General features: G+C 43.7%; 1 protein-coding gene across 3 annotated transcripts in view; it reads right to left on the reverse strand.

Annotated features, from left to right (window-relative positions):
- FAM83E (family with sequence similarity 83 member E) overlaps nt 1-4,926 on the reverse strand; it is a 143,679-nt gene extending 138,753 nt beyond the window's left edge. Inside the window, exon 1 of one of the 3 annotated variants that reach the window (XM_073602730.1) lies at nt 4,496-4,926. The gene's annotated coding sequence lies outside the window, so the exon portion shown is untranslated. Of the gene's footprint in view, nt 1-4,083; nt 4,184-4,495 lie in introns of those variants that run through there. The other 2 variants (XM_073602728.1, XM_073602729.1) reach the window with 2 other exon arrangements.
- Nucleotides 4,927-27,893: the final 22,967 nt, after the last annotated feature.

A 27,893-nucleotide genomic window follows, 5' to 3' on the forward strand; every position in this document is an offset into this window, starting at 1 on the left:
CACAATCTTAATCTTCAATTCCAGCACATTCAGACCTCACATTATCCTCAATTCCAGCACATTCAGACCTCACATAATCTTCAATTCCAGCACCTTTAGACCTCACGTAATCCTCAATTCCAGCACCTTCAGAACTCACACAATTCTCAATTCCAGCACATTCAGACCTCACATAATCTTCAATTCCAGCACCTTTAGACCTCACGTAATCCTCAATTCCAGCACCTTCAGAACTCACACAATCTTAATCTTCAATTCCAGCAAATTCAGACCTCACATTATCCTCAATTCCAGCACATTCAGACCTCACATAATCTTCAATTCCAGCACCTTTAGACCTCACGTAATCCTCAATTCCAGCACCTTCAGAACTCACACAATCCTCAATTCCAGCACCTTCAGACCTCACATAATCCTCAATTCCAGCAACTTCAGAACTCACATTATCCTCAATTCCAGCAACTTCAGACCTCACATAATCCTCAATTCCAGCACATTCAGACCTCACATTCCAGCAATTCCAGCAACTTCAGACCTCACATAATCCTCAATTCCAGCACATTCAGACCTCACATTATCCTCAATTCCAGCACATTCAGACCTCACATAATCTTCAATTCTAGCACCTTCAGACCTCACGAAATCTTCAATTCCAGCACCTTCAGACCTCACGAAATCTTCAATTCCAGCACCTTTAGACCTCACATAATCCTCAATTCGAGCACCTTCAGAACTCACATTATCCTCAATTCCAGCACATTCAGACCTCACATTATCCTCAATTCCAGCACATTCAGACCTCACATAATCTTCAATTCCAGCACCTTTAGACCTCACGTAATCCTCAATTCCAGCACCTTCAGAACTCACACAATTCTCAATTCCAGCACCTTCAGACCTCACATAATCCTCAATTCCAGCAACTTCAGACCTCACACAATTCTCAATTCCAGCACCTTCAAACCTCACATAATCCTAAATTCCAGCACCTTTAGAACTCACATAATCCCCAATTCCAGCACCTTCAGCCCTCACATAATCCTCAATTCCAGCAGCTTAAGGCCCTGTTCACACCTAAGTGATTTTCTGCTTGAAGTTTGAGACTTTAGATCGGCCCCAGTTTATGTCCCTTCACAACTCAAATCAGTAAGCCAATCACACAAACAGGAAATTACATTTCTGGGGGGCAATCTGTACACCATCTGTATACAGAATGTCCCCAGGTTACCATAATGCATTGAATTTTACAGAATATTACAGTGCTACAGATTGAAAAGGAATGGTAACTTTTAATTACATTCAATTACAATATGACTTGTGTTGCAATTGTATATAGATACTGTAGATAGATAGATAGATAGATAGATAGATAGATAGATAGATAGATAGATAGATAGATAGATAGATCAATTTTCTTTTGCTATTTTTATTCCCACAAAAGTGGAGTTACCCTTTAAAGTGGCAATAAAGGTTCGTTTTAGAAAAAAAAAAATAACAAACATGTTATACTTACCTGCTCTGTGCTGTGGTTTTGCACAGAGCAACCCTGATCCTTCTCTTCTCAGGTCCCTCACCGGCACTCCTGGCTCGTCTCCCTTGAGCCGTTTGCTATGGGGGGGTGCTTGTGCTTGCTCGCTTCTGAGACCTGCTCTATGCGTCCATAGGACACATAGAGCCACAGCTCGGCCCCGCTCCCCGCTCTCTCCTCATTGGCCAGGACAGCGGCAGGAGTAAATCACAGCCAGTGAGCCAATGAGGAGAGAGAGGGAGGAGGGGCCGAGCTGTGGCTCTACGTGTCTTAGGGAGAGACGGAAAAACTAAGGCTATCTTGCACATCACTGGATCGAGAGGGGTCTCAGGGGAATATTAGGGGGCTGTGGGAGGAGCAGTTTTTTTACCTTCATGCATAGAATACATGAAAAAACCTTCCGCCTTTACAACCACTTTAACGTAAAAAAAAAAAAAAAACAGTTTGACTTTAGAACCACTTTAATGTCTTTTCAAGAGTTATTTCAATGTTTTCAGCTTTCTTTAAAATAATATCTGGTGATCCTGCCAAGATTGTCCTCGTTCAGGCACTTCCTTTACTTCCTGTCATAGGGTGACAACTCTCTGCCTCAGTCTCCCAATTACATGCCCCCCCAAGGGAGATTACATGTGTTCTTACTGACGCATACTGCACAGGCACGTTCCATTGTTGTCACCATCAGGCAACCCGCCGAGAGAAATGCCATGTGTTCATTGCTAGAGTGCATGCATGTACTGAGGTGGCAGCAAAAGAAAGCTTTGTGAGATCAACAAAGCTTACAGTATATGCAAAAACAGAGAAAAGAAAGGTAAAAACAGTATTTTATTTTTTAAAGCATTGCAATTTTTTTCAGTAAGGGTTTACATTTATGCACTTTAACTGCAATGAAAAGACCAAATGTTATGAGTGACAAATTCAGATCATCTTTTACTCATCTGTCTGCAGCAACGTTTTAGTAAAAAAAGTTTTAAAAATTGTTTTAAAAATTGTTTTTGAACTGAAGTATGACAATGTGATAAAACTTAAAGAACAACACCTTTTCCTACAACCCAGAACATTGGATCTTGTATGCTGTTATATGGATCGATCTGGAGTAGGGCTCTACTTCTCATTTAACATGGATGGCTGTTTTTGTATACAAGGAACTTTATTTCTCATCAGCGTGTCTCACTTGTGTGTTCAAGGATCAGTCCAGGGGAAATTTACACTGAACAGCAGCTCAGAAGCTCATTGCAAAACCTGAAATAACTGACAGTGGCACAGAACTAAAACAGTACCTAAACATGAGATAGCAAATAGAGATCAGAAGATTATCTCAGAAGATTATCGGAAGATGATCTGATTATTGGAAAATAATTTAACCAGTTGATTTACACATAAAACATGCTGGCCGGTAGCCTATAAATAAACACAGCTATGTGATTAACACACAGCTTCTGTGCTGAGCACAGTAGTGTATTGGCCATGGCAGTCGTTGATATGCCATGAACAGATAGACATTTTCTGTTTCTGTTTTCATGGCAGTCTACAAAGTCATTTGTCAAATGTACTTTTTTATCACAGAAAGTAGACATTAGTGGAAAATGTCTTAAACTATATTCCAAGTCCACCCAAAATGTTCATAAATAATGCTAGGAAATATTATTTTACTGAAAGGGTAGTTGATGCTTCAAAGAAACTTCCAGCAGAGGTAGTGAGACAGTCAACAGTAAATGGCTTCAAACATGCTTCGGACAAACATAGATCTATACTCAGACAAAAAAGTTAAAGTGGTTGTAAACCCAAGGAAAAAAATAAATAAATATGCAAGACAAAGGCATAATGAGCTAGTATGCAAAGCATACTAGCTCAATATGAAATACCTACCTTAGATTGAAGCCTACGCAGCGGTCCCGGCACACCGCTGTGACCGGCGACATGTCTCCCGGAGTTATTTCTGGGTTCGCGGGCTCCGGCGCTGTGATTGGCCAGAGCTGCGATGAAGTCACGGCAGCTGAAGAGACGGCACGAGCGAGCCATTTCTTCAGTGTGCATGTGCCGATGAGGTTGGCACATGCTGATACAGTGAATATCTCCTGAACTGTGCAAGTTTAGGAGATATTCACGGTCAGGGGCGGACTGATAACTCATGGGGCCCCCGGGCAATAGGAGATTATGGGGCCACACAGTATACACACACACAGTATACAATCACATAGTATACACATACATGTACACACAGTATACACTGACAGATGTAAAAAAAAACACAGATTTATACATACTGTCCCTGGTTTTACTGAGGCTGGCAACCCTGATGGGGCCCCCTAGTGGCCCAGGGCCCTCGGGCAGTGCCCGAGTGGCTCAATGGTCAGTCCGCCCCTGTTCACGGTACCTACAGGTAAGCCTTATAATAGGCTTACCTGTAGGTAAAAGTGGTGTGCAAGGGTTTACTGAAAAAGAAAAACAGAACAAAAAAACAAAAAAAACAAAAAACAAAAACAGGCAGACTCGATGGACTATTCAGTCTTTTTTCTGCTGTCACTTTTCTATGTTTCTATGAAATATCCACTGACCTCTTACATCTCTTGGGGGCTTCAGCAGTGGGATCTGCTCTCCAGAGCAACCAGCTCTGCTGCCCTAGCCCCACCATGGCTATTACAAGCTATATGAGGATGTCTTATGTATTCCTCCTGCTGTATTATCAGCTTTGTAAAATAAATCAAAAGCAGCCAGAGTGAGACCTGCCCATAAAGACCTTTTCATAATGGCCGGGCAGATAGGCAGATCTAATCTTTTAGACGCATTAAACTTGGAGCCCCTGAAAGATGTAAGAAGCCGCTTGTCCTCATCCACACAAAAAAAAGAATGAAAAGGTAACAAATTTAAAGTTGATATATCCACCTGTACACACTATAACAAATAAAAAAATAGGATTACATAAGGCAAATAAAACACACATTAACAGCGCACAATCAAATAAAGTACCTCTATGGAGTCCTCGTCATTATTTCTCTAACAGTTTAGAAGCACTTTCATGCTCAGTTCATGGCCATAAATCTTCGAGGCTTTTTCCTTTTCATGTTGATCTTTTGCCATGGCTTTCATCATAGTACATTACAAGTCACTGTCTGCTGCTGTCTTCTGTAGAGTTTTCAGCAACAGAAATTCACAAGCCCAGAAGAGTCTTTCTCAGCCCCAGAATGTGTGGCTGAATCCAGGTACATGAAATGCTTTGGATGGCTCCTCTAATGATTTTTTTGGGGACAGTTTGTGAGAAAGCTAGCAGCATAGTTCACAGTAACAGGTTTTCCCTTTGTCGCTCTCCACCTGCTCTCTCCCTGCCTTTGTTCTTCCTGTCATAATGCCAGACACATAAGACACACCAGCAGGTCAGGCGGTGTACCTGTAGCAACCAGGAAGCATTCTCACCTTAAACAGATCAGTTGACTTATTTGCAAGATAAAGATGATAACGCAGTAGGAAGTAGACGGAATGGTTCTTCTCTGGAAAACAAGCTAGCTGTGCGCTCTTGTTTTTAAAATTCTTTTTCAGTTTATTTTTGGCGAGTATTTCCTTACACATACTGGTGCTTTTTCTGTCCTGCAATATTTACAGGACCCATAAAACCAAAATATGGGCTAGCTTATATAAAAGAGCTATTAATAGTGTTTACTGATATGTATGGAAGGGTCTCAGGAGCTCCTCACAGCCTAGGGTTGCCACCTCATCCCTTTAAACCCGAACAAATATTTATTACACAGGTTCTTTGGCTGATTAAGGTGGTAATCAAACTTACTTGTGCCTTACCTGCATTCAATTAGCCACAGAACCTGTGTAATGAATATGTGTTTGGGTTTAAAGGGATGAGGTGGCAACTCTATCACAGCCCAATACATCTGAAATAAAGCAGTGCAGGTTTGGCTACACCAGTCATATTGGGCAATTTTGCTAACTGTAAATGTATACAAGCCTATACTGGAAATGATTTTTTTTAACAAATATTTTTTTATTGGATTTTTCAGCATTACATAGGTAACAAGAAGGGGAAGTTAGAGTAAACAGGAAGTACATGTCCTAACACTGTTACAATGCATACACATGGTTTCATATAACCATTAACCTACATGAAATAGTTATTTTAACACAAATAATGTGAGTACCACCATCGGGTGAGTTCAATAGGAAGATACCATGTGAGTAACTTAAAAATCTAACCAAAAATAACACTGGGATGCTAGTAAGTATGGTATTGTATAAGAACATAGGTGAAACAACAGAGCTTTATTCCACGAAAGGCTGTTTGTGGGTTCAGGATAGGTCCAGGCAGGGTCTTTTCGTTCCCCCAGGCATCCACCCGGTTGGTCCGCGCACAGCAGGATCCCATTCGGGGTGCGTGGTCCATTCCGGGAGAATCCTGTTACCTGTGAGCTCCAGCTCCACTATTCTTGCATCCAGCAGCCTTTTCTAAGAGATAGAGTATGTTATTCCATCTTACAGATTATCAGTTCTTACATTTGTATTGGGTTCCTCTCCTGCTTTAGGTACATGTATATCTCATTACTAATGTTATTTACATTGTACTGATCTCATTATTGGCGATTGCCGATTTGATATCTTTGTACTGTATTTTTTTTTCCAATAAACAGTCTTTAAAAGCAAAAAAACAAAAAACAAAAAAAAAAAAGAATTAATCAAGCCATGATTCACGCCATAATAGAGGCTATAACCCATGACAAAATATCTAAATTTAAGAAAATATGGCTCCCTTGGACGACACACTATTTGCTTTATAATTTCGATGAATACTTGTTGATGCCCTGGTAAATTTTTCCTACATTTTCATTTTTTCCATGCTTATTATATGCTTGAAACCACACCTTGCCCCAGACATCCCTTCTCTTCCATTTCCCTTCTTCTCTTCTTCTTTCTTCCTTTTCTAACCCCTTCGCTACTTTACCTTTCTTTTTCCTCTTTCTTATACCTCCTCTTTCTTTCTTTTCATCAGGTTCAAATAGCATTACTTTTAATTGCATTCTTTGTTTCTTATGATATTACAAAACATTGAAATTTGCTCCTGCTTGAAATATGAGAGCGATAATCCCTTAACGCTTCCTTTAATAAATACTGGTATTTTAGATAATCCCAAATTATTATTATTTTGAGACTTCGTTATATTATCATTGTTAATGTTTAGAATTTTTCTCTCTTGAACAGTATAGGAAATTGTCTATCTGAGTTATTAATCTTTTGACTAAAGTATTAGACAAATTTTATCTTTAGTTATATTAAGGAAATAATACTGTATCCTAACATATTATATTCCTGTATCGCTTTTGAACTTGTTTCCTGATTTATTAAATTTCAATAAACAAATTTGACAAGAAAAAAAAAAAAAAAAAAGAACATAGGTGAAGCACTCAAGGGTACCTCACGAATTATGTCTACTCGTTACCTTATCAGACAATGGGGTTGATTTACTAAAACTGGAGAGTGCAAAATGGAGCTGGTGGAGCTGTGCATGGTAGCCAATTAGCTTCCAGGTTTTATTCTCAAAGCTTAATTAACCCTTTCACACGATCGGCCCTGTCCTCCTCCTTCCAGGCGCATCGGAGTGGACCACCCATTGACTTCTATGGGCAGGCGTATGTCAGCGGAGATGTGTCCGCTGACGCCCGCCTGCCATCCGATCCGACAAGATCCGCTCAAAACAGACGGATGGCGATACATCCATTTTGTCATTTGACATGTGTTAGTAAAACTGTACATATCCTCACAACTACTTTGTGCATCCAGGTGGATTATACCTTCATTTTTTTCATGACAAATTGGGTTTTCATTTGGTAGTAAATGGTAATGGATTTTTCCTGTTTTTTTTTTTCATTATCAAAACTAGCCCAAAATAGTAAAAAAATAATATATTTTTTAATTGAACTGTATATTTCTTGCTACTACCATAACCTACCACCAAATAACAACCCAAAATATATTCTCCTGCTCCTGACAATCGCAGTGATACCACATATGTGTATGTTAGTTGTTGTTTGTACCCGTAGTACAGCCCAGAATCAATAGTGTGCATTTTGCTTTTTTTAAATCCTACCTAAAACACACTGGCACTGACACTAACTGACACTGATACTAATAAAAACAAAAACCTGACCCTGACATTTGACCCTGACCTTGACCCAAACATTAACTCTGGCACTGACCTAGATCAAACCTTGATCTAGGTATTTTTTTAAATTATTTATTTTATTTTATTTTTTAAATTATTATTATTATTTTTTTTTCTTTTTACACTTTTTTTTTCTATCTCTGCAAGGACAGAGAGTGATACAATGTATCTCTCTCGTCCATTGACAGAGACAGAAAACACGAGGCGGACTTCACAGTGACTGATTACTGTGATAGCCAATCAGAGGCTATCACAGGGATCAGGTGACCCGAAATCGGGCATTCCGCATCCCAATCGTTAGAAAGGGGCCCGGCACTCTCAGTGAGACCCTGGTCTTTGTGCTCGAAGCGCACCATACCAGCACGCTCCCAGCACAAAGGGAGGTACGCAAATATGTCCAGTCCAGTGGTGCTGCAAATTTGCCTACTGTCGGTGTGAAGGTTTAAAACAATTTGAGGTTAGAAGCTGATTGGTTTCTGTGCAAAGCTGCACCGGATTTTGCACTCTCCAGTTTTAATAAATCAGCCCCATAGTTAACATCTGAATCTGATGAGTGGAATGCAGTTGATAATAACAGAGCTAAAGAGATAGAGAAACACAGTCTCCTAGCATTTAGGTGTACAGGCTATTGTTTAGAGAGTGCCAAAGACGCCATTTATTCTCAAATTGTGAGGTCCTACCATCTATGTACCTTTGCACAACATTTTTTTTTAAATTATCAAAGTAAATTAAATGAAAGCAAACAGCATAGAAGTACCATACATGCAAAAACAATTACCGATACCACCTAACGTGTGCAATATCTGTGAAAATTATTTTACAACTTTTTGGAACTCTGAAGGTGATCCTTTCGAGAAATGGTTTCAATGGGGAAGATTTACTAAACTGGAGAGTTCAAAATCTGGTTCAGCTCTGCATAGAAATCAATCAGCTTTCAGGTTTTATTGTCATAGCTAAAAGTGTTTGGTAACCTTAAAACAAAAATGGATCCTGCTCCTTTGAAGCATGAATAACAGCACAGTGCTTGTGCTGTGTAATTTGGGCCTCTGTAACAGCTGGCTGATCCTGCCTGGTTCTGCCCTCCCCTATGTAAACTGACCATGGTATATTATTCCTGCTGAACCCTGACACCGTGGTCAGTTTACGTGCCTCCGCCATCCGCAGTTATGCTTTCTGCTCCCCCCCCCTCCCTCCCTGCCTTTTAGCTAGTGACAGTGCCCCCCCCCCCCCCCCCCCCCCGCCCCCCACTGCTAGAATAACTTGTACATTTGTATACTATCCGCTCTGTCTATTAATGCAGTGTCCCCATGTGTGTTTGTTTTATAAAAAAAAAATGCCTTCTTTACCTCATTACAGAGCGGCTCCCGGTGATCACGTGACCAGCCAGCTCTCTCCTCTTGTCCCGCCTGATGTCAGCGGGGGAATCTCGGCTCCACCCACTGCATCTGTCAGATGGGGAGAGGAGAAAGTCCACTGGTCACGTGATCTGAAATGAGGTAAAGAAGGATTTTTTTAATAAAACACACACACAGGGGGACAAATACTGTAGCTGCTGACTTTTACTATATGGACACTTACCTATTCAGGGACCCCGCGATGTCGGCACCCCAGCTGATCTTTGGATTGACTGTCGGCTGCAGCCACTGCCATTCCAGGTAAGGGAACCCGGCAGTGAAGCCTTTCGGCTTTACACCGGGTTCCCTACTGCGCATGCTTGAAGCGCGCTGCGCTTTTTGATTGGCCCGGCAGCGGAGGAAAGAGGAGGGGGCTGAACTTCCGGGAGATCAGGCCGCGGCCCAATATCCCAGAAGTAGGGAAGGGGACCTATCAAAAACAGGTCCCTGTTCCCCCCTGAAAGGTGCCAAATGTGACACCGAAGGGGGGGAGGAAGCAAATCAGCAGAAGTTACACTTTTGGATGGAACTCGGTTTTAAGGCTGCTTTCACACTGAAAGCGCCGGCTCATTTTAGCGGCACTTTACTGCTGTTTAAGTGTTAATTTTGCGCTGCTTTTTGGCCACTAGCTGGGCGCTTTTAACCTCAAAGAAGGGGTTACAAACTCCAGTGTTACGGCGCTTCAGAAGCACTTTTAAGGCGCTTCGGAAGCGCTACCTATTCATTGCAGCATTGTGGGACTTTTTCTAACATCCGCAAGCGCACCGCCCAGTTTTGAAAGCACTCATTGCAATGAATGGTAGGCAGTTTTCAGGCGCTATTTCTAGCACTAAAACACCTGAAAACTGCCTCAGAGTGAAAGGGGTCTAATTGAACAAGCTGATGATCAGAAGCTGATTAACTACCATTCACTGCTGCAACAGATTCTGAGTGCTGTGGTTTTAGTAAATCCACACCAATGCAAACCGTACTGGATAATTACAGTTTAAAAGATATCTGCTACCTTTCAAGGTCAGAATAATAGAAAAAATAATTTAATATACAAACTATACTCAGTATATCTACCCAAAACTCAGTCAGTCTATGGTCAACCTTGGAACACAGCCAGTCTAACCAGAGCATCGCTTGCACTGGTGGACTAGTTCTAACTTCCCTATAAAGTGCTAACAAGCCTCTGGCAGTTGAAAATTTTTATTGCATATAGATAATTTCTGCATTATTTGAACTTCCCCTATGGTCCAATTCTTTAGTGCCCTATTACAGGGAGCAGCACCTTGTGAGTGTGAACATTTCAGAGAGGATAAACCTTGAAACAACAGTATATGACAGATATCAAAGAAGGCCAAAATCGCCTGGAATGTTTTTGCAGGCAGGGCTGCTCTTAGAAATCAAGGAGCCCCATACAGCCTACCTGAAAAGCCCCCTCCCAGGAAAAAAATACTTAATATTTTTGCTAAAATGCCATGGTCATGATGCCAGACAGAGAACTTCTTCCTTCCTTGCTTCATCATGCTGGCAACAGCTAACATTGCCCATTGCATTGTGGGAGATGGAGGGGGAGTTTCAGGACCCAGCAGTGTATAGATTTGATTGCAAATGAGAGAGTCTATGTAGAACCGATCCCCCAAAAAGCAGCTGGAGGGAGAGAACTGCTGGAGGATCCACAATAGTCACAGAGCAATACAGCTGGCCCTTCTGGTCGTCAGGCTCCTGGGCCCCTTTTTGAACTGATGGGGCCTGGGCCCAGTACAGGGGGGACTGGCTGTACTGCCTTATCAGCAGCCCTGTTTGCAGGCATCAGCTTTATGAAAAATCCTCTGTACAGAAAGTTGGCCAGTACATGACAGATCTTTTCATGGGTATCACTAGGCTTGCACTGCCAACATAGATTCAAATTTTGATCCTTCAAGTCAACAAATATTTTTAAGAGTTTTTGTTATGGCATGTAAGGATATCTAAAATAATTCTAAAGAAAAATTTGCGCTAAGTGTGCAAAAAATTATTATGTGAGTATAACAACCTGTGAAAGGATATCCTGCAGCTATACACTATAACCTTGATAAGGGGCACCACTAAATAAGTATAAAAAGAAGTGCAGCGCTGGATATATAAAACACAAAAGTTGGTAGTATTAAATAAATATATGCTATACGTGATCCAACAAATAGTGCAAAAAATCATATCATTTGTCCATACATGATCAAACAAATTAGATGATGAAAGTGCTTCACTGTAGGGATATGTGCATGGTTCCCACCACCGCAAACGCCTATCCTAATCAAATTTAAGGTGCATCAACAAACATAAAGTGTCCATAAAAAGTATGAAGTGACTTTGCTGTATGAATAAATCTGTGACTTCCACCGTGATGAATACCCATCACCTTGAAGAGATTAAAGGCTTACCAGACGGCCTCTAATCAGAGGCATGATAACATCAACTTGGGGTGTTGTCTTCTCAATGAATGGGTCTCTTCTGGGATGGTGGATGTGTGTCAGCAGACGGTCACCATAAGCCTCCAAATAGCGGTCCAGTCGGGAGAGGTCACTCCCAGCGATAATAAAGTATCCAAGGGAAAGAAAAAAACTCCAATAGTGTAGAGCGATTTAACTTTCCTTTAACTTTAACTTTAACTTTAAAATTTGCCAAACAGGCATCCATAAAAAGTTTTCCTTGCAAGGACGTTTTAAAACAAGCTCCACTAGAAATCGAAACTCCGCGCATGCGCAGTCGGTACAAGCGTGTTTACCCTATGGCCGTTTCGTCAGAAATGACATCATCAGGGGCACATCACGGTGGACGTCACAGATTTATTCATACAGCAAAGTCACTTCATACTTTTTATGGATACTTTATGTTTGTTGATGCACCTTAAATTTATTAGGATAGGCGTTTGCGGTGGTGGGAACCACGCACATATCCCTACAGTGAAGCACTTTCATCATCTAATATGTAAGGATATCTATCAGGTCTGAAAGAATATTACTGTACCTAGGAGAATCAGATAGAAATGGATTACCACTTGAGCCCCAAAAGGTTTAACCCCCTTCACGATCAGGCCATTTTTTTTTTACTATTTAGCACTGCACTACTTTAACTGGTAATTGCATGGTCATATAACGCTGTACGCAAATTAACCACTTGCCGACCGCCGCATGCCGATACTTCCAAACTTTGGCGGCGGATATCGTTGTTATGGCAGAAGCTAGCTGCCATAACCCCAGTATCCCCATTTTCGTGCGGCGGTCGGCTTTCAGATAAAAGTGGTCCCTGCGGTGGATTTGCCGCGAGATCACTTTTATCGGTGGTGCGAGAGGGCCCCCCCTCCCGCCGCGATCCGGTGCTTTCCGCCGCTTACCGGAGCCGTCGGTAGCGGCGGAGGCGTTCGCGTCCGTCTCCCTTCTGTGCCTGGTGACAAGTGAGACTAAGATGGCGCCCACTCGTCTCCATGACACTGCTGGGCGGAAGCGACGTCAAAACGTCACTTCCACCCACGCCTCTTAAAGGCACATTTTTTTCAATGTCATTTTTTTAAATGACTTTTTTTTTTATTGCATTTTAGTGTAAATATGAGATCTGAGGTCTTTTTGACCCCAGATCTCATATTTAAGAGATCCTGTCACGCTTTTTTCTATTACAAGGGATGTTTACATGTAAAATAAATAATAAAAACCAAAAAAATTGTTTAAAACCCCCCCGTCCAAGACGAGCTCGTGCACAGAAGCGAACGCATACGTGTGTATGCGTATGAAACCGCATATGAACCGCATATGAAAACGGTGGTCAAACCACACATGTGAGGTATCGCCGCGACCGGTAGAGCGAGAGCAATAATTCTAGCCCTAGACCTCCTCTGTAATGCAAAACATGCAACCTGTAGAATTTTTTAAACATCGCCTATGGAGATTTTTGAGGGTAAAATTTTGACACCATTCCACGAGCGGGCGCAATTTTGAAGCGTGACACGTTGGGTATCAATTTACTTGGCATAACATTATATTTCACAATATAAAAAAAAAATTGGGCTAACTTTACTGTTGTCTTCTTTTTTTATTCAGAAAAGTGAATTTTTTCCCAAAAAAGTGCGCTTATAAGACAGCTGCGCAAATACGGTGCAAAAAAAAAGTATTGCATTGACTACCATTTTATTCTCTAGGGTGTTAGAAAAAAACAATATATAATGTTTGGGGGTTCTATGTAATTTTCTCGCAAAAAAACCTGTTTTAAACATGTAAACACCTAAAATCCAAAACGAGGCTGGTCCTTAAGTGGTTAAATATATATCAGTTTTTTCACACAAATAGAACTTTCTTTTAGTTGTGTTTGATTACCACTGAGTTTTTTATTTTTTATTATATCAATGAAAAAAGACCAAACATTTTGAAAAGAAAAACCCACATTTTTTATTTTCTGCTATAAAACATATCCAATAAAAAATAAAAAAAATCTTTATAACTTTAGGCCAAAATGTATTATGCTACATGTCTTTGGTAAATAGAAAATATAAAGTGTATATTGATTGGTTTGTGTGAAAGTTATAGAGTCTACAAACTATGGTATATATACACTGGATTTTTTTTATAGTAGTAATGGGGGTGACTAGCAACTTATAGTGGGACTGTGATAGTGAGGTGGGAAATCTGGCACTAAATGATGCTGGGGGGGGGGGAGGGGCTGACTAAGGCTGGTCATACATTATACAATTTCCTTGTACTATTTTGCTTTAGATTTACCAAAACCATATAATATGAGATCAAACCTCATCAATCAGGCAGGCCCTTGCACTACACAGTTGAAGGTAAATCTAAAGGAAATTGAAAAAGAAAATTGTATAATGTGTGGTCAGCTTAACTGACACTGACATCATCAGTGACACTAATACAGTGATTAGTGATAATAATATACACTGTCACTGTGCTGATGACACTGGCTGGGAACAGGTTAACACTTCAGGGTAATAAAGGCGTTAAATGTTAATGTGTATGTTACGTGCTGCTTTTTACTAAAAGTCTGTTCCTTCTTACTACTTAGCGCTCACCCTTGACCCGAAATCACGGAGCGATATACAGGTACGTCGCTGACAGGGAAAAGCAGCGCCCGCAGGGGCCCCAGGAGAGGAGGATCATGGCTGCTCTGTGCAAAACCCAGTGGCGGTTGGTGGTAATTATTTTGGGGGGGGTGTGGCGAATAGTGGATGCACAGCCACCAATCCCTCCCCCCCAGTCCAGTTGATCGGGTCCGAAGCGGAGCACTTACCCTATCTATGGCAGGCATCACAGGCGGATTCCCCTTCCCCTGCTCTCCTCTGTGGGCATCATGGGTGGCGGGCATCACAGGCGGCTTCTCCCTCCGGCCAATCGGGAAACGGGTCTCAGGCCCACTTCCTGATTAGTGGGGAGGGGATTCAGTGTGTAAATAGAGAATATTCATTCGCTATTGTCACATAACTGGGTGGGCTCTGTTCACAGTGCTCTGCGCCCCGAGCCCACCCTATTTTGAAGCCTATTAGAGCCTCTAGCTCTAATCATGTGCTTCAAAACCCCCCCCCCCCCCCCCCATTGGAATTCATACATCTGGCGTCCTGCATGGGGGCCGGGCACATGGATGGGGGGGGGCAGCACCCGTGCACCCTTAATGGATGGGCTTCCCCTGGCAAAACCATTGCACAGAGCAGGTAAATATAATATGTCTGTTAGTTTAAAAAATGTATCCTTTAGAATCATGTTAAAGGAAATGACTCCCTGAAAGTAAGATAATAAAAGATCTACACTGGCGATTTTACCCGGGTGACTGTAAAGAAAGCTGAAGAGCATAGACTGCTGAGAAACTGTGCCTCTATGGCTCCATACTTCATTTTATTAATCACTAGAATATCAGTTTGGCATTTAAACTTGTTGTTAGGTGCTGCTGTAGTCTAGTAATTACATACACATTTGCTCCATTCTTCTATGATAGTAATCTAAGGCTATGCGTTCTGCAATACTATTTTGTATCAAATTACAAATAACAAGGTTTGCTTCTGTTTAAATTCCAAAGTCAAGGGCTTGGAGACAAACAGCATTTAACGAAAACAGTAATGCCGCGTACAGACGATTGGAATTTCCGACAACCAAACCGTGTATTTATGTCCGACTGATGTTGGCTCAAACTTGTCTTGCATATACACGGTCGCACAAATGTTGTCAGAAATCCAATCGTCTGTATGCGGCATTAGTATAGTAGAGCAGGTTGACAAAACTGTTTGGGTTCAATTAAACCAGTGTAGCGCTTACCCCAGAAGGAGCCGCTGATGGATGAATTTTCTTGATTACAGATGACAATGACCTTAAATCTAGTGAGGTCCTAATTAAAAGGGTGATACTAAAGCTAAAAGGTCCTTCAGCCTCTCAAAATCTCTACTACTGGCCAGTGTGCTATTAAACATTATGGCCCAAAGTCCCGGCATTGGAGTGCTCAGATTTAAGTGGATCCAACCGTACAGGACATAAATACCAAAACCGTATCCTAGGGCAAGTTAACACTGTCTGTTTAAGAAGTGTGTAGGTGGGGTGCGGGGTGTGCGGCAGAAATAATTCACACAAGCAAGTGCAGGGCAGAACTTGTATTGAAATAATCCAGTAATGCCCTGTACACACGGTCGGATTTTCCGATGGAAAATGTGTGATAGGACCTTGTTGTCGGAAATTCTGACCATGTGTAGGCTCCATCATACATTTTCCATAGGAATTTCCGACACACAAAGTTTGAGAGCTTGCTATAAAATTTTCCGACAACAAAATCCGTTGTCAGAAATTCCGATCGTGTGTACACAAATCCGACGCACAAAGTGCCACGCATGCTCAGAATAAATTAAGAGACGAAAGCTATTGGCTACTGCCCAGTTTATAGTCCCGACGTACGTGTTTTACATCACCGCATTCAGAACGATCGGATTTTCCGACAACTTTGTGTGACCGTGTGTATGCAAGGCAAGTTTGAGCCAACATCCGTTGGAAAAAATCCATGGATTTTGTTGTCGGAATGTCCGATCAATGTCCGACCGTGTGTACAGGGCATAACAGTTACAACAGGGCAGGCTACTCGGCTGGGTACACTCAAACATTCCAGTAACATGAAAGGGGCAGATCCCAGCCGCACTGACGGCATCTGTTGAGAGGTGCAGAATGCGGCCTGGCCATCTAGTACCCAATTAAGAAGGTGCCCAAAGGAATTGCAACCCTACACTTTTCCTCCTCATCAGGAACCTTTCCCTAACGCTAGTACTATCCCTAACAGGTGGGGTAACTGTTCCCTCTCTATAAAACACTCAAAATGGACACTAAACCTGGGAGTCAAGGCCTTAAATAGGCTCTGCCTGACCCAAGATGGTTGCTAGAGTCAGCAGGGGCAGCAGCTTCCAATAGGATAGCTTTCCCAGTGGCCCAGGAAATCAGAGATGAATCCTGTTCCTCTTGAGTTCCTCTCCAACAACAGTGCCACTGCAGAAGACAAGAGCACCACCTGCAGTGGACAATGTAGATTACACCTGCCTACAAGTGGGTAAGGTCCCATTCACACATGGGGACTGTTCAGGTCCGCCTGTCAATTTTTTTAGGCGGACCTGAACAGATGCTCCATGCATCTCTATGGAGCGACGGATGTCAGCAGTGACATGTACGATTACATTGGATCCGATCCGCTCTGCTCTGCTAAATCCAGGAGGATGGTGGTCCTATTTTCCATCCGCCTGGCGGATCGAATCGATTGAAAATAGACAGGTGGTCCATTTTCAGCCAATCTCCCCATAGAGGAGAGCGTAGATCTGACAGGTCTGTCTCTGCACAGTGAGCGGTTATCTCAGCGAGACTCAGCGAGTATCAACGGATCGATCCCTGCCGAGCAAGCGGAAGACGTATAACCTTCCTTCTCTCTCTATCACTCAGATTCTAGGTCTTGTAGTTCCACACAAGTAGTCCAGACTCCCTCCCCCAAAAGTCTTTGCACCTCCCAGCAGTACTCAGGCAAGGAGGTATCCCCCCCCCCTTGTCATAATGTTCTGCAGCCTGCTTTCTCTCTCCTTCTTCCTCCGGCTCACTGTGACTGGGGAGAGGGAGAGAAATCTGTATGTGGGTGGTTGCAGCATTAGAATGACAGCCTGGTCCATGCGGCACATGAGGTGTGTAATCTTCTCAGCGTTGCAACAATATGGACAACATATTCATATTCAGCAACCATTACTAAGTATTTGGCCTCAATAAATGAGCTCTGACTCCAATTTAAAAGTGTTGTCCACTCTGCATAAAACTGGAGCATCGTCTAGGTGTGTTTAGCATTTTGAAAACATACAAAGTTATTTATTTTTCTTTTACATTAGATCACAATTTCAGTCCCAATTGGATGTGTTTTATTTTGGTGGTGCTACACACATTTGCTGACTGTGAAAACAGCAATGGATAGCTGCAGCTGCCATCAGCCTGTCATTGCATTGTATGGGCTGAACAGCCACAGCTCTTTGCATGCACCTGTTATCCTAGCCCCAGGAATCAGCAGATTCTTCCCAATGGAATTTACAGGGTGTGTTGATCACCCTGGTGTGAATGTAGCCTGACTGCTGACCTCTGGACTGTGTGTGTTACTCCTGAGCCACACACTCTGCATCGTTTTCTCCTGTCCTCTGAACACTGTGCCTCATGTACTCCTGACCTTTGAACTCTGCTCCACTTACTCCTGACCTCTATTCTCTGCGCATCACTTACTCCTGACCTCTACTCCTCTCTGTGCATCACTTACTCCTGACCTTTACTCTCTGTGCATCACTTACTCCTGACCTTTACTCTCTGCGCATCACTTACTCCTGACCTTTACTCTCTGTGCATCACTTACTCCTGACCTTTACTCTCTGTGCATCACTTACTCCTGACCTTTACTCTCTGCGCATCACTTACTCCTGGCCTTTACTCTCTGTGCATCACTTACTCCTGACCTTTACTCTCTGTGCATCACTTACTCCTGACCTTTACTCTCTGTGCATCACTTACTCCTGGCCTTTACTCTCTGCGCATCACTTACTCCTGACCTTTACTCTCTGTGCATCACTTACTCCTGACCTTTACTCTCTGTGCATCACTTACTCCTGACCTTTACTCTCTGTGCATCACTTACTCCTGACCTTTACTCTCTGCGCATCACTTACTCCTGACCTTTACTCTCTGTGCATCACTTACTCCTGACCTTTACTCTCTGTGCATCACTTACTCCTGACCTTTACTCTCTGTGCATCACTTACTCCTGGCCTTTACTCTCTGCGCATCACTTACTCCTGACCTTTACTCTTTGCGCATCACTTACTCCTGGCCTCTACTCTCTGTGCATCACTTACTCCTGACTTCTACTCTCTGTGCATCACTTACTCCTGACCTCCATAATCTGTGCATCACTTACTCCTGACCTCCATAATCTGTGCATCACCTACTCCTGACCTCTGCTCTCTGTGCATCACTTACTCCTGACCTCTACATTCTGTGCATCACTTACTCCTGACCTCTACTCTTTGTGCATCACTTACTCCTGACCTCCATAATCTGTGCATCACTTACTCCTGACCTCCATAATCTGTGCATCACCTACTCCTGACCTCCATAATCTGTGCATCACCTACTCCTGACCTCCATAATCTGTGCATCACTTACTCCTGACCTCCATAATCTGTGCATCACCTACTCCTGACCTCCATAATCTGTGCATCACTTACTCCTGACCTCTACTCTCTGTGCACCACTTACTCCTGACCTCTACTCTCTGTGCACCACTTACTTATCACTTACTTCTGCTCTCTGTGCATCACTTACTCCTGACCTCTACTCTCTGTGCATCACTTACTCCTGACCTCTACTCTTTGTGCGTCACTTACTGCTGACCTCCATAATCTGTGCATCACTTACTCCTGACCTCTACTCTCTGTGCATCACTTACTCCTGACCTCTACTCTCTGTGCATCACTTACTCCTGACCTCTACTCTCTGTGCATCACTTACTCCTGACCTCTACTCTCTGTGCATCACTTACTCCTGACCTCTACTCTCTGTGCACCACTTACTTATCACTTACTTCTGCTCTCTGTGCATCACTTACTCCTGACCTTTGCACTCCGTGGTTTACTTACTCCCATGCTTTTCATGCATTAAATTACTTCTGAAAACAGAAAAGATAAACCAGAGGTTTAAACAGAAGCTTCAGATGGAACACACTGTGGTATGAGTACAAAAAACTTTATTTGATGCAAAAAAAAACCACAGAAATGTTACAGCTGGCTAATGAGCCAAAATGAACAGAACCTTCACCAGAAGTATAAAAAACATTATGGCAACATTGTCACAATATAAACAAAAACAGCCCAGGAAAACGTACATACAGACATTGACTTCTCACATTAACGGGAAGGGGGGGTGACTAGATGTTTAACAGTCTGGGAAAAAGCATCCGGTGACACTAAATACTGGGGAGCATAAAGTTCAGGGATCCCCTGAATCAACCGTACTGTCCAAAGATCAATCATGTGGATGTATGCAGAATTTCAGATAGATCCCAGATGGAAATGGTGCAGACATGGAGACTATCAATGAAGGAGCATACAGGTGGAGATAGATTATCTCTAATGTGTGAAGCTGCAGCAGTATATTGGTGTGAGAATCTGTATAATCAAGGCACAGAGTGTAGATATAGAGCTGGACACACCATCCCATAGAAACATCTCACCCGTCACGCAGCCTGCTCCAGTGGTCCATCTGTGACCATGAAATGTAACCACCAAACGGCTCACAGGGTCTCCCAATTAGTCTGTCTTGTGTTCCATAACACCATTGGAATGAACCTCATCCAGGTATGTATAGAGCTCTTCCATACTGGGACTGTGCAGTGGGGCTGTATAGTGATCTTCCGTGATACCCTGATGCCAGACAAGTTCCCTGCTATGCGTCGTGAAGCGGGGAAAAGATCCGCATGTGTGCGGTTGGAGAGCCGGGCTGTAGGAAACCGAGATGTCAGTGCATTTCATTTAACTCTGTGCGCTTCGTCAGAACAATGCTTATACATTTCAAATCTGTGATGATAATACTGGTATCACTGCTACACATTTTAACCAGCTACTGTAAGTAATTTATCTACAGCATTCATACCAGGCAATCATACTGTCTAAAGAGATAAAGCAGATTTCACAATTGGAAATCAATTTACTTCTGACCACTCTGTACGATGCTTACACCTAAACTCTGCTTTTTGTGCATCACTTACTTCTGACCACTGCTTTCTGTGCTTCCCTTACTCCTGACCTCTGCACTCTACAAATTACAAATTGAATACTCCTGATACTCTGCACTTCATGAGTGACTTACTACTGACCTCTGCTGTCTGTGCATTGGATACTTCTGACCTCTGCTTTCTGTGTGTCCCTTATTCCTGACCTCTGATCTCCCTGTGTCATTTACTCCTAACCTCTAACCTCCCTTTGTTATTTACTCCTGACCTCTGATCTCACTGCATCATTTACTCCTGACCTCTACTCTCTGTGTGTTACTTTCTTCTGACATTTGTACCAGTGCCATGTGCATTATATACTCCTGACATCTGTACTCTGTGCATTATGCACTCCTGATCCCTTTACTTTGTGTGTTACGCACTCCTGAACACCTGCACACTGTACATAATGTATTCCTAACCACTTCTGCGCTCAACGCGTTACATATTTTTGAACTATAGCAGACTAAGCTCAGGTTTTATATAACCATACCTTTTTAAGCCTTTCTCTTATTGCAATTTTGCCAAACCCACAATTTTAAGCATAGAGCATAGTTTCCTTACCCATGGTACCCAATGCATTTTGTTTTTATATTTTGTCTGCCTCTTGTGCAGTGACCTGTGACCAGTTGTTTCAGGGTGGAGTAAAAGCCTGACTACAGATGAAGCATGGTTTGTGGGTGTAGTTATAGTGGGGGTAGTCAGTGGGGGTGTCGTCAGATTTCATTTTTAAAAACTGGTAGCTTTAGTACTGGGAGAAGTAGACTGCCCTAATTTAATTTAAAAATTTTCTTCGGGTCTGGTATGGATTTTAAGGGGAACCTCACGCCAAAATTTAAAAAAAAACTGTGTGGGGTCCCCCCAGAATCCATACCAGACCCTTATCTAAACATGCAGCCTGGCAGGTCAGGAAAGGGGGGGGGCAAGCGAGTGCCCCCCTCCTGAACCATACAAGGCCACATGCCATCAACATGGGAGGTGCCCCCCACCGCAGAGCAACTTGCCCCCACGTTGATGGGGACATGGGCCTCTTCTCGACAACCTTGGGCGGTGGTTGTGGGGGTCTGCGTGCAGGGGGCTTGTCGGAACCTGGAAACCCCAGATTCTGCCCCCCATGTGAATGAGTATGGGAAACATGGTACTCCTACCCATTCACCAAAAAAGTGTAAAAATAAATAAAAACAGGAGGCAGTTTTTAACAATTCCTTTATTAAAAATAAAAAACAGTGTTCCCCGATGTAGATAACGACACCAACGAAAAATAAAAAATAAAGTGCTCCGTCATCAACTAAGACAGACAGCGGAATTCCTGGCTTACAGTTTTACAATTCTTATATAGGTAAAGGCGAGGCCACCTGGCGACGTCACTGTTTTTTTATTCTTTAATAAAGGATTTGTCATAAACTGTCTCTGTGTTTTTATTACTTTTCAACACTTTTTTGGTAAATGGGCAGGGATACTATGTACCCCATACTCATTCACATAGGCGGTGCAGGATGTGGGGGCCCCCTGTTAAAGGGAGCTTCCAGATTCTGATAAGCCCCCCACCCGCAGACCCCCACAACCACCGACCAGGGTTGTAGGGAAGAGGCCCTTGTCCCAATCAACATGGGCACAAGGTGCTTTGGGGTGCCCCCTACCCCAAAGCACCCCCCATGTTGAAGGTATGTGGCCTGGTATGGTTTAGGAGGGGGGCGTTCCCTAGTCCCCCCCCCCTTTCCTGGCCTGCCGGGCTGCATGCTTGGATAAGGGTCTGGTATAGATTTTGGGGGGCTCCATGCCGTTTTTAAAGAAAAATTTGGCTTGAGGTTCCCCTTAAAATCCATATCAGACTTGAAGGGCCTGGTATGGATTGGGGAGGGGGACCCCCATGCCTTTTTTTTTTACTTTTTTATTACAACTTTCTTTGCTATTTAGCTGCCAGTGGGGAAGCCCATTGACAGCTGATGACTCTGAACGCGCCTGCTGGCCTTGTGCCCCACATCCAGTGATGTCAAAGCCGACGGGGAGACGACTGCCAGCTTGACTCGGAGCCTTGGAAACCCCTGCAGCTAGCGAGACAGCAGCAGCACCCCACACCGCTGGCTATCTGGATCAGGACTACACAGCGAGCCTCCCCTTGTGACTAGCCATTTTAACCTTTACCCTGTCAGTTAATTCTTATTTTAATTTTTTATCTTAATAAATTCATCATTAATCATTTTAATATACTGCACTCAGATAAGCGCTGCTGTTCTCTCCATATATATCTACAGAGCTGCTTCCTCTTCCACAGCTGGCTACACCTCTAGAGCGCTATATAACAGAAAATTGAATACTTACCTTTCCGTAATTTTCCTTTCCTGGTCCCTACCCATGGCAGCATACCAATGGTTGGTTGCTCCGCCCACAACCAACCCACAGGACCACTTTAACTCTATAAATAAAAGAGTTGTTCCTCCCCACCGGGGTAACTAGAACTCAGATTATTAAGGATTATTGAAGGGAGAGTGTATGCTGCCATGGGTAGGCACCAGGAAAGGAAAATTACGGAAAGGTAAGTATTCAATTTTCCGTTTTTCTGGTGCCTCCATGGCAGCTTACCAATGGTAAATAACTCGCTTACAGGGAGGGTACTGCAATAAGAAATTTAATGAAAACTACAGCATCGATAACTGCAAGGTTCTCTCCCCAAATTCCCGGGAGGTAAGAACCGCTGGGTCTACACTATAGTGAGACATGAAAGTGTTGAAGGATGACCAACTAGCTGCTCGGCAAATTGTCTCAGGGGAGACCCACTCCAAAGCTGCCCAAGAGATGGCTATTCCCCGTGTGGAAAGCGCGTTGACCGCATCTGGAACTGTCAGACCACTAACCCGATAATTTCTATGGATTAATTTTACGATCCAGCTTGCCAAGGTCGTCTTGGATGCCGCCATTCCCTTTCTGGTGCCTTTTGGGATGACAAACGGCCTTTAATCTTTGCGGAATTGTTGCATTAAACTTAAATAGTGCCTCAGGGATCTAGCTATATCTAACTCATGTAATCTTGAGGAGTCTGGGTCTTCCCCAAATGCTGGAAGAACCCATTCCTGGTTAAGATGGTAGACTGAAGGCACTTTAGGAATGAATTGATGGATGGGTTGCAAAACCACCCTGTCCAGGAAAAAGGTGATGTAAGGTTCCCGTGATCCTAAGGCTTGGATCTCTGATACTCTGCGAGCTGAGGTGATGGCGACCAAGAACACCGTCTTCAAGGAAATATCCTCTAAGGTGCATTCTTTTGTGGGAGCAAAGGGAGGATTTGATAGGGCATTAAGCACAATAGTCAAGTCCCATTTGGGGTACAATGTTTTCCTGGGAGGTCGCAATCTCAGGACTGCTTTCAAAAAGCGTTCGACAAGAGGGTTTAAAGCCCATCGTGTACCTGTTAGAGCTGAAAGGGCCGAGACGTGGACCTCAAGTGTGTTTAGGCCTAAACCTAAGTCCAAGCAATTCTGCAGGAAGAGAAGTATATTCTGGACCCCAGGATCCAGTGGGTCAAAATGGTTACCCTCTGCCAGCTCTGTAAATTTTTTCCATATTCTGTAATAGGTGGAATTAGTGGAAGACTTTCTTGCCTGTAGAAGTGTCTGAATGACATTATGTGAGCATCCTAAGTCATCCAACCTTTTCCGCTCAATTTCCAGGCCCTCAAGTCTAGGATTCCCGGATGCAGGTGAGAGAAATTGTCTTGAGACAGAAGGTTGTTCAGGTGTGGAAGAGGAAGCGGTTTGCACAAGGCCAACTTGACTAGGAGTGTGAACCACGGTCTTTTGGGCCAATACGGGATCACTGCCAGGATTGTGATTTTCTCTGTTGTCAGGCGCTGGAGAAACCTCAATATCAGAGGAGTTGGAGGAAACGCATATCCTTTCTGAAAATTCCAAGGCTGGACTAGAGCATCCACTCCAGCTGACCTCGGAGACGGGAATCTTGAGAAGAATAGAGGCGTCTTCGCTTTGAGTGGGGAGGCAAATAGGTCTATTTGGGGGGTGCCCCATTGCTGGCATATCCAAAGGAAAACCCTCGGATTCAGGGACCACTCGTTGTTGTTGATGAATGATCTTGGCAGATGATCGGCTAATTGGTTCTCGGGCCCTGGGGTATATGAGGCCCGGAGGTTGATTAGGTTCTTCTCGGCCCAGGTCAGAATGGGCGTTACTTCGCTGGATAGGGACCTGCTGTGTGTTCCCCCCTGATTCTGGACATAGGCCACTGCCGCTCTGTTGTCCATCTGTAGAAGTATGGATTTCCCTCTGAGGGAGGTGGCTAAATGTAGGATTGCCATCCATGCTGCTCTTAGTTCCAGGATGTTCGAGACTACCGCCTCCGAATTGAAATGCCATCTTCCTTGAATTAGTTGATCTTGGAAATGTGCACCCCAGCCCAACTGACTCGCGTCTGACGTAAGACTGGTCCACGAGATGGGCCCTAGAGAACAATGAACCTGCAGGTTGGATGGTCTCGTCCACCACCAAAGACTGGACTTCATTGTGTATGCGACCAATATCCTCTGATCCAGGCGATTCTTCCTCCACTGTGACAGAAAACCCAGCTGGAATCCCCATAGATCTGGCCTACTTCACCATGGGTATACATGAGGAAAGGGACCCCAGCAGACTCAGACAGTCTGATGCCGACATGGAATGGCTTGCCAGCACTTTTTTTACTTTCCGTATCAGGGCAGGAATCTTTTCTGAAGGAAGTGAAACTGCTCTCTCTGGAGTGTTGAAGAGTGCTCCTAGATATGTCATCTTATGCGTAGGTGTGAGCTGACTTTTCGAGTAATTGATTAGCCACCCAAACCTGCTCAGTGTGTCTAGGACCAGTCGCACATGTATTTCTAGGCTCTTTTTGTGCTGGGATAGAATCAGGATGTCGTCTAGATAGTGTAGCATCCGAATCCCTTTTTCTCAAAGAGGAGCCAGGATTGCCACTAGTACCTTGGTGAAGGTTCTGGGAGCTGTTGAGATCCCGAAGGGAAGGCATTGAAATTGTAGATGTAAGTCGCCTACTTTGAATCGCAGAAAGGGCTGAAACTGCTGCAGGATAGGTATATGGAGATATGCATCCTGGGGGTCTATAGAGACCATCCAATCCCCTGGTTGTACTGATAGGATCACTGTATTTAAGGATTCCATTTTGAAATGTTCTAAACTGATGTATCTGTTCAACCTCTTCAGGTCCAACACGGGCCTCCAGCTGCCCGACTTCTTGGGGACCAAAAAGACTGGGGTATAAAACCCTAAGTGTTTTTCCGAGTTCGGAACCAGAACTACTGCTTGCTGACGAATAAGAATTTGCACATACTGAAGAAGGATCTCCCTCTTCTCTTTGGAGGTTGGGATTTTGGTGGGTTGGAATGAAAAGGGTGGGGTTCGTTTCCTGAATCTCCAGAAATGCCCCTGAAGGACAGTGGAAACTGCCCACTGATCTGCACAATTCTCCACCCAAACCTGGGCGAACGCCCTGAGTCGAGCTCCCACTGGATCGGTTTGGGTGGATAGGGAGTCAAAAAGACTTCTGGCCCTCAACCGTAGATGTTGAGGCTTTAGGTTTCTCATCTTCAAGAAAGTGGCTTCGAGCCCTTCCAGCCTCTTCTGTACTCCCTACTTGAGCGGTACGTTCTGGAATCTCTTGCTCTCTGCTGAACAGCTGGACGTGACACAAATCTTTTTCTTCTGCTTCTGTCCTGGGGAATTAGACCGCTTTTCCCCCCTGTGACCCTGGTAATTGCTGCATCCATTTTGTCGCCGAACAGAGCTTTACCGTTGTATGGTATGCGACACCATGATTGTTTTGAAGTTGGGTCGGCCGACCATGGTTTTAGCCACAATGCCCTTCTGGCAGTGATGAAATACAGCATAGCTCTGGAGGAACACCTTAGGACATCTGGCCTCGGGCCTCTGCTATGAAATCTGAGGCCAACTTCAGCTCATCTAGTGCCTTGATGATTTCGTTAGACCCCACACCCTGTCTGAGGGCTGTTTCAATGTTGTCTGACCACACTCTGGTAGCCTGTGAGATCGAGGTCAGGGATACCGCTGGTTTACATGCCCCTCCTGCTGCTTGATAAGATTTTTTTAGATCTGAATCAATCCTTCGGTCAAGGACATCCCTAAAGGAGACCACGTCTTCTAGAGGTAGTGTTGTATTCCTGGCCAACCTCATAATTGAAGCGTCTACCATTGGTACCGAGTCAAAAAGCTGCGCATCTGCCTCAGCAAGTGGGTACAATTTGAGAAAGCGATTGTAAGCTAAGGGTCTTTTGTCCACTTTCTGCCATTCATCCGTCACTACTTCCTTTATTTCTTCCATTAAGGGGGAGGCTGATCATTTTTTCTTTAGGTGTGGGAAATATCTCTTTGCTTTAGATGGAGGCTCTGGATCTTCCTCCCACTCGATTGCATCCTTTACCGCATTGATAAAAGGCTCTACTAGAGTGAAATCAAAGGCTGAAGCATTTTCCTCCCCTACTTCTTTCTCGTCTTCAGAATTAACCTCTGGATCCGGCTTCGGGGTGGGTGTGGGTGGGGTCACTTGGTCTTGGGATAAGGCCAACTCCTGGATAGAGTCCTTGATCAGGTTTTTGATTGATTCCATGGATTCTAGTTTATCTCTTTCTTTGTCCCCCGTGGCTTCTAGGAGGCACTGACCACATACCAATTTATCCGGTAGGGATTGTTTACCACACACCCAACATGCTTTATCTCCTGGATATGCAGGTCTGCGCTGAGAGTCATGTTTACTTGAGGTATGTCGGGGTGACCTCTGACCACTGCGAGAAGCATGGACCGAGGAGGAGTGAGAATAACCCGAGCTCCTATGACTCTTTGATCTCCTATCTGGAGAGTCTCTGTGGGATGATCTGCGGGATGATCCGTGATGCGGGCTACAATAAAAAATAAAAACAAAGAAGGATGTTTCAACCAGCCCGGGGTGCTCTTTTCTTTGCAAAAAACGTATCTGACTGTTGTAGCCCTTGGAATTTAATCTGTTTTTTGAAAGAAAAAATTTAAGAGAAGAGGGGAAAACAAAAAATGTCTTCTTTTTAAAAAAAAAAAATATACAGACGAGATGGAGAAGACACCTAGTGAGATGTCTTCCCTTGAACAGCCAAACTCCTACTGCAGCAGGCTCTCTTTTATATCAGAGAGAGATCTGGGTGTCTCAAGATGGCCGCCGTCGGCTTCACAGCGCTACTGCGCATGCGCCGTAACATCACGCCGAGGCCCCGCCTGGAAAGCAGAGCCGAACGGCGCGCGTGAAGCGCTGCACACTCCTGTCTGGAAGGAGAGATACACAGACACCTGTGGCACGCTGTGAAGGTAAAACAGAAATACCCAATAGTGTTTGTAATTAAGGCTGAATATTTAAGCATATACTCCTAAGGCATGCTGAACAAGGGACCATAGAGGAGGAAGTCTGGCTCCTGTTAACCCATAAAGCCCCAAAAAGATCCACAGAAAAACGAGCTCCCATACTTATCTGGCGCCTTTAGCAGCCCAAGCAATGGGACTCC

The sequence above is a fragment of the Aquarana catesbeiana genome, linkage group LG10, assembly GCF_042186555.1.
Source record: "Aquarana catesbeiana isolate 2022-GZ linkage group LG10, ASM4218655v1, whole genome shotgun sequence".
Taxonomy (NCBI): Eukaryota; Metazoa; Chordata; class Amphibia; order Anura; family Ranidae; genus Aquarana; species Aquarana catesbeiana.